The sequence below is a fragment of the Peromyscus maniculatus genome, chromosome 18 (assembly GCF_049852395.1).
Source record: "Peromyscus maniculatus bairdii isolate BWxNUB_F1_BW_parent chromosome 18, HU_Pman_BW_mat_3.1, whole genome shotgun sequence".
NCBI classification, from domain to species: domain Eukaryota; kingdom Metazoa; phylum Chordata; class Mammalia; order Rodentia; family Cricetidae; genus Peromyscus; species Peromyscus maniculatus.
Genome location: NC_134869.1, coordinates 21,908,597 through 21,916,098, shown reverse-complemented (window position 1 = coordinate 21,916,098; position 7,502 = coordinate 21,908,597). Strand labels below are relative to the sequence as shown.

The following is a 7,502-nucleotide window of genomic DNA, read 5'->3' as shown; positions in this document are numbered from 1 at the left end:
TTTGGGGTTGACCAAGACACTTAGGTTTCAGCCGACTAATAAATAAGCAATCGTTAGTAAGCCCGTGAGTCAGGGAAGGGGTTCGTGAGTCAGAGCCTAGGACTCCTCTAGAGGTCTGAGACACAGCGAACCTGGGAGGGGCCGCCACATGAGTGGCCACTAAATCATGACTCGTTGAAAGGCCAGGGTTTCTTCTGGCAGAGACTTAGTTTGTGTGTTTGGGGTGGATGGAATTGCCACATGTTTCAGAAGCAAAAAAATAAAATTTGACAAGAAGCAAAACGGCTCCTTTCCAATTGGAGGCTTGACTCCCCAGTCATGCGTCTTAATCAGATTGTAAGTCTCCCAGAGGGAAGAAGGGTAGAGACGCTCACTCTTTTGATAAGGGTGTGGATTATGTAGGTGTGTAAAACTCCCTGGGCTCTGTACATGTATCTATATAGATTTCTCACTTTAAAGAAAAGTGCCCCATACCTTAAAAAGGTATATACTTAGCACTAAGAAATAGGAATTTAGAATATGGTTATTTCAAACGTTGAGAGCTTGCCTGGAATGCAGGAAGTGCTGGGGTTGTATCCCAGCACAGTGGTACATGCCTGAAAACCTAGCACTGGGAAATCAGAGGCAGAAGATCAGCACTGAAGTTCAAGGCCATCCTCAGCTACACAGAGGGTCCATGAGACCCTTTCTGGAAAACAAACAAACCAAAAAGCGCCTAATTAAAATGAACCACCTTGATTGGAGCTGGAGAGTTAGATGCCTTAGGAGTTGGAAGTATCAGTGCTCTCGAAGAGAACCCAGGTTCAGTTCCCAGAACCCAACGTGGTGGATCCCAACCATCTGTCAGCATCAGGCACCCACAACACTATGCTGTTTCCCAAGGCAGGACGGTGATGTTAAAATGACTGATCGATCTAGCAGTTAAAGCTAAGAACCATCTTTTCCCCCTCAATAAACCTTAAAAATGTTTGAGAGCCAATGACCTGCCCCAGGACAAATCAGTCCCCAGAAAGCCCCCCTTGGAATTATTTCTGGGTCTATTCCGGACCTGCTAAGGTGTGGTATGCCCTTGACACGTTCTCAGGAAGGCAACATGATGTTGATTATCGGCTCTTAAAAGTTAATGCTGTGGACACGGCCTACAGCCTACGAAAGGAGAGTGGCCATAGTCCCTGGCCAATGTGTGTAGTCTTTAATTGCTAACAGGCCCCTCTTTGACTCTTGAGAGTCCCGGTTTGGCTAATAAATAATTCTGTCAAATGATACGATCGCTCCAGCCATGGCAGCCCCACGATGGGCCTGGCTCCTTCAATTTTCCTTCTCTTATATTCCCTATTTGCCAGCACCTTCAGCAGGTTCTGCTGGTGCCTATTGCTTGCTTTCTCCCCCCCGAAGCACCGGTAGCTTTCAGACCGTGGTTCCAGTGTCCGACCTCCGGGAAAGCTTTCTGGGACGGTCGTGTTGTAACTGTGTCCTCTGGACGGTCTCCCCTCAGCATGTGGCAGCTCAGGTACAGATTCTGCAATTCGGCGGGCATCTCTCTTCTCTCTCCTCCTCCTCGGCTCCCAACCCAGCTCCCTCTTGTCATGGCTTTCTCGGTCTTGCCTTTTGGTTTGGTTGAGACAGGGTCTCTTCTGTTATACAGCTCTGGCGGTCCTGGAACTTGCTTCGCAGACCTTGAACTCACACAGGTCCATCCACCAGCCCCTGCCTCCAGAGTGCTAGGATTAAAGGTGTGCACTACCAAGGCTGGCCATCCTTGGTCTGAAAGCAGGGATGGATAGTGATAGTGACTATTTGAATATCCCCAGTGTTTAGTATAATACTTGGCACTTAGGGACTCAATATATTTTCAATGAATGCAAAAGGTCCAAGTCATAGGAGGATAATATGCCAGTTAGATCTTAAAAATCTGAAAATATCCAGAACTTAGAATTCACAAACTTACAGCGTAATGGGGGAAAAACCAAGAATCTTGGGGTTAGGAGCAACGTGATATGCATCTTGTTTTATATTAAGTGGCCCATCCTTAATTCTTTAACCATAACTGCTATTTCAAAGGACAACTTCTAATAACACTGGCCAGCTAACTTTTTTCTATTTACTTCCAAACTCATAGTCTGTACTTCTATCTTACCCATCATAGGACACAGCTGATTCATAACCCTGGAGCCATGCTGGGGCTCTAAGAAGCAACACAACCTGGTGAGTTTGCTCAGGAAGTAAAGGATCCTGCCACCAAGCCTGAAGACCCTGGAACCCACTTGGTGGAGAGAGAAAGGACTCCCTAAAGTTGCCCTTTGACCTCTGCATGTGTGCCACAAACACACCAACACACAACACAAATAAGTAAGAAATTTAACGATTAAAAACAAGAAAGTACAACTTATATAATTTTGTTTCCCCTTAAAGGCAGAAGCAACATTCTGAAAGGGCAAAGAAGGAAGGAGCCTCTTTGTCTTTAAATCTCTTAGTGCTCTCTTAAAATGCACCCCACAGCCAAGTGTGGTTGGTACCTTTAATCCCAGCACTCAGGAAGCAGAGGCAAGCCTGGTCTACACAGTGAGTTCCAGGCAAACCAGAGCTACACAGTCAGATCCTGTCTCAAAAACCAAACAAAATGATCAAACAAACAAAAACCCTTCTCAGGCCTGATGACAAAACCTATAACCCCAGATGTTCAGGAGGCTGAGGAAGATCTGAGTTCGAGGTCTGCCTGGGCTAAGGTGAATTCAAGGACAGTTAGGGTAGCAGTAAGACCCCGTCTCAAAATCTAAGAAATAAAAGTAAAAAGATATTAACTCACTGGCTGCTTACCGGCCTACTAAGTAAAAGGCCTCATTTAGGCAGGTGGGGAGTGAGGCCTTTTTCCCCACATTATTGCAAAATAAATCAACACAAACTTGGCTGAGCTGTCTACTCAAGGCCTGCCCATGTGTGGTACTGACACACAGGCCTGACATACGAGTCCTCAGTGAGGCTCTCTTCACTGAGCAGGAGGCACTGGAGTTGAGTCCAGAAGAGCCCACAAGTCAATGACTCATTCCTGACTGACCAGGAGAAATCGGTGACACCAGTGGTGACTCAGGCCAACGTTGCACTTGGGTTACATGAGAAGACACCCAACCCCAAGCAGCTCAATTAGCAAAAAGGCTGCTTTCAGCGATTGAGAGCCACTGTTCTGTCTGTTAAAAAAAAATAAAATAAAATAAATGCAGTCGAATACGAATATCTGGAAGGATTGCAAAGCCTGGAAAACATCAACTTCCTCCTTCCTCCCTCCACATGGCGAGGACCACTGAGGGCCAAGCATGGATGCAAACAGCTTCCACAAGGATAACACTGTTACACACACTGAGTAGAAGGACTCCATCTCTCCACTTAACACGCATCCAATTTAGCCAGGGGATCTGAAAGTGTCTCACCTTTTTAACTGAAAAATTAGCTCTGAGCCGCGATAAAAAATCTAGCTTAGAAAAGTCTGTGAGGTGAAGATCAAGGCCTGGGCTATCTGGATGGAGGTCCAGTCTTCCAAAAAGGGGAGCAACTCATTTTCTTCCTTCTATTACTTTGAAAACACAAGTCTGCTTCTTTCAGGTCCTGTCTAAGTGGGCTTTGAGAAACTCATAAGCACAATCATGTTCTAATGGACCATTTGATGGGAAAACCAAACTTGCTATAATTTAGTTGGCATCCATGATAAAGAACTCAAACTTCAAACATTGTACTTACAGCATCCTGCTGCGTGGGTTTCACTTGTTTATTTGGCCTGGACAACAGGCCTCCTCATTTTTGTATATAGAATGACTTGAAGAGGTTAAGAGACAGCTCAAAGCCAGAGGCTGGAACCAACCACCCACTCATGGGTATCCAACACTGGTATCCTTTGCACCAAATGCCAAGTGTCCAAGAAGGAGAGGCCTCATTGTAAACAGTTTTAGCTCCTGAAGAATGACCAGAGATGGCCAACCAGGCATGAGAAGTTCTATCACACAGTCCACCCATGTGCAACAGAACAAGCCAGCCATACCAGGCAATATCCCAATGGCTATGAGCTTGGTTCCGGGGTCAGAAAGGTCTGATTTCAAATTACATACTGGCTGTTTACTAGCTTTTTGGGCAACTGGGCTAATTAAGTTCTCTTGGCTTTCTACCCAGAAAATGAAAAATAAAGATTACCGGCCTACCTGTCAGTCTGACCCAGTTGGTGACAGAGCAAACGACAGTGTGTGCATTGGTCATGAGAAGGCTGAGTACAAATTTTTTAGTTTGTTGACCTAAGAGTACAAAATTGCCCTGAATGAGAACCATAAAATAAATCCCATCCGGTTCATGGTGTAACTGTCATGTCCAACCAATTGACCCTTATGTCCATTTATGGAATCTTCTCAAATAGTCCATTTGCTCATCATTTTTCTGTCCAAAAATGTAGGCATGGCTTAGATCAAAAGGGAAAAGGTACAGAGACTTCTGGTTCCCATGTGACTGCTTTATGACGTCATTATGTCAGTTTTCCTACCAATGTTTCTTACCCTGACAGTCTTTGCGATACAAAATTGAATAGATGGATCGGCTTTGAATTGGCAGTAACCATTCTGGGTATCTGTTGACTGAACAATGACTAATTCTTTTTTTTATATAAACAATGACATATGCAAATAAGCTAAAATTATGTGAGGTGACTCCCATCGTATTGTTCCAACAGCTCACTGAATGACTTGCCACTTAAAGGGACAGTTGTCAGAATACAAAGCTGTCCGTGGGAAAGTGAACACTCATCTGCTTTGCTAAGAATCTAGAGAAATGATCTGAAGAATATGCTGATCATAGACTCATCAATAAAATGTTCAGTTTATGTTTGCTTACGGAGATTATGACACAGGTTTGGTTTCTGTGGTTTTGAAACAAGGTCTCACTGTATAGTCCTTGTTGACCTGGAACTGGCTATGTAAAGCAGGCTGGCCTCAATTTAGAGACCCGCCTGCCTCTGCCTCCCAGTGCTATGACTGGGTGTATACTACCACACCCAGCCCCCCACCTTTAGCACACATGAAAATTACAAAAATATACTCAAGAATGACATGTTAGGAGGCAGCCATCTAAAGACTCACTAAAGACAAAGCCTCAGTGAGTGTCTTCCGTCAATGTCAATTTGAGGCTGGTCTCCAAATACAGGAACCCAGCTCACTCAACTGTTCCTTCCCGCCTGATGGTCCTTATTCTGATATTGTAAGTCTGGTCTCTAATTAATCAACCCTGTACTACCAAGAATAGGGTCACACATAGCCCTTACTATCTAAGGGTAGAAGAGATGATGTTAATTGTTAGTTTTTCATAAAGAACTTTTAAAAGGTACTTTTTCAAAATACCAAAGAACAAAAGATATATGGTCTCTTTATGGCATCTATAAAGGCCCATGACCTGTAATGTGACTTTAAACTACACATTGAAACCGTGCTTGCAGATTTTGCCTCTGCTTGTGAATTGTACTCCCTACAAACTGCTAAGATTGTCGTGCACACAATTCTGTGCTCAAGAAACACATCTGACCACTGCAAGGAAATGTCACTAAACTTTTACACGTCCCTTAGGTGATTCAAATCACCCTTTGACATCAGTATTCCCCATGACCACACAAGTTCCCAAATGAACACTTGGGTAACTGTAACAGGTAGCACAAAGGCTCATGGGTATCAGAAATCGAACCTCATAACGTTCCTTAAGATTATCTAACAAGATGGACTGGAACCTTTCAAAAAAAAAAAAAAAAAAAAAAGCAAATACGATTCTATGATGGAAGGCTTATCTTGTTTTTTTTTTTTTTTTTAATTCCTGTTTCACAACCTAAGCAATAAAGTAAGTTAGTAAGGCAAGCTAAAACTGCAGTCAAAACACAAAATAGTAACTGGTGTTACTATTCCACAAATGGTTTGGAAAAAAAGGTATTAGCCCTCACTGCTAACAGACTTACTTACTTAGGATCCCTTCAAAAACAAAATGCAACACCTTAGCAATATTTTTCACCTAAGTATAAACTAAAGATACAACCAGAAATTATTACTACTAAGGTGGATGTCTCTGGCTTACCCAAGTCTCAAATCCTGGCTGCAAGCCTGTGACGCAGCTCAGCTGAATGTGTAACAAGCCATTTTATTCTAACAGATTTTTGAATCCGGTTACATTTCAAACACAAAAATAAATGAAGTAGATTGACAGAGTCTGCATGGAAAGGTTTCACTGGGAAGACAGATGCATCTGGGCTCTGCATGCTGTCAGGTAATTAAATCTTTGCAGTTTCAGGTGCTGATGCTTCCTAAACCACTGGCCAATTCAATCCACTAAGCTTACAAAAAACAACATCACCTGAAATCGAAAGGCACCAAGGAAGTTTCTTTGAACTTTCACATGCATAATTTGTAAAGAGGAAGAAGTCCAAAAATGTTTAATAAACCACAGGGGAGAGTGAAGCAGCTTGGGTATTTAGTTCTAAAGTTGAGGCAGAGCCAGAAACCTTTAATCATTGAACATGGACATCAGGACCACTGCTTCCTTTCTTGGGATCTGAAGCTCAATCCCACAATACTCAACGCCCACACAAAACCAAAATTAATAGCCAGGTGTGGTGGCGCATGCCCTTCATCCCAGCATTTGGGAGGCAGAGGCAAACAGATCTCTTGAGTTCTAGGCCAGCCTGGTCTACATATTGAGCTCCAGGCCAGTAAAGGATACAGAGTGGGGCCTTCTTCTCAAAAAACAAAGTGACCTGTGAAGTGTGAGTTACAGTGACATAAAGGATCCTCATACGCAATTCTAACAAAGAGCCACTTTCCAGTGGCCTTTCCAGCCTGTAATTACAGAAATATCTCAAAAGTAAAGATGACAAAAAAGACAGTAACATCCTAGGACAGCTTTTCCTGTAACCCATGTCAAACCAGGCTTCAAGATGCATAATTGTAATCTCTGGTTAAGAGACAGGAGGATCAGGAATTCCAGGTCTTCCTTGGCTACATAGCAAGTTCAAGGCCAGCCTTGAGCTACAAGACATCCTGTCTCAAAACAAAACATTTAACATGTCCAGGCTTGTAGGATCACAAAGCAAGACAGAACTTCAATGTTGGAGAAAAGGCTTAAAACTTGTAAAATAACATTGCGCAAAATTAATGTTAATCTAAACTATGAATTCATTTTAATAGTCATCTTTTCTTAAGAGGATCTCCAATGAATGGCTTTTTAAAAATTCAGGAAGTGTAACCTTTTAAACTATACCACTCTTAAAAGAAAAAAAATTAAAAAAACCTGGTATAAATGACCTGCAAATACAAAGAGCAACAGACACTCAAGTGTTTTTTTGTCGAAACAGCTAAAGCCAAACACTGGCCAGAAGCAGCAGCGAGCAGGAACTACCGAGCAGCTCCTGTGTGGCAGACACAGGCACTGCTCAATTGGGGAATGGAAGGGCAGAGCCACAGGAAGCAGCTGGGTGCTGGGTCTGAGATTTGCAT

General features: G+C 43.1%; 1 long non-coding RNA gene across 1 annotated transcript; it reads left to right on the top strand.

Annotated features, from left to right (window-relative positions):
- The first annotated feature begins 1,334 nt into the window (after nucleotides 1–1,334).
- Nucleotides 1,335–2,394, top strand: LOC143269432 (uncharacterized). The gene is made up of 2 exons (XR_013045851.1): nucleotides 1,335–1,510; nucleotides 2,147–2,394. It is a non-coding gene; the product is annotated as an uncharacterized LOC143269432 (long non-coding RNA).
- The last annotated feature ends 5,108 nt before the right edge of the window (nucleotides 2,395–7,502 follow it).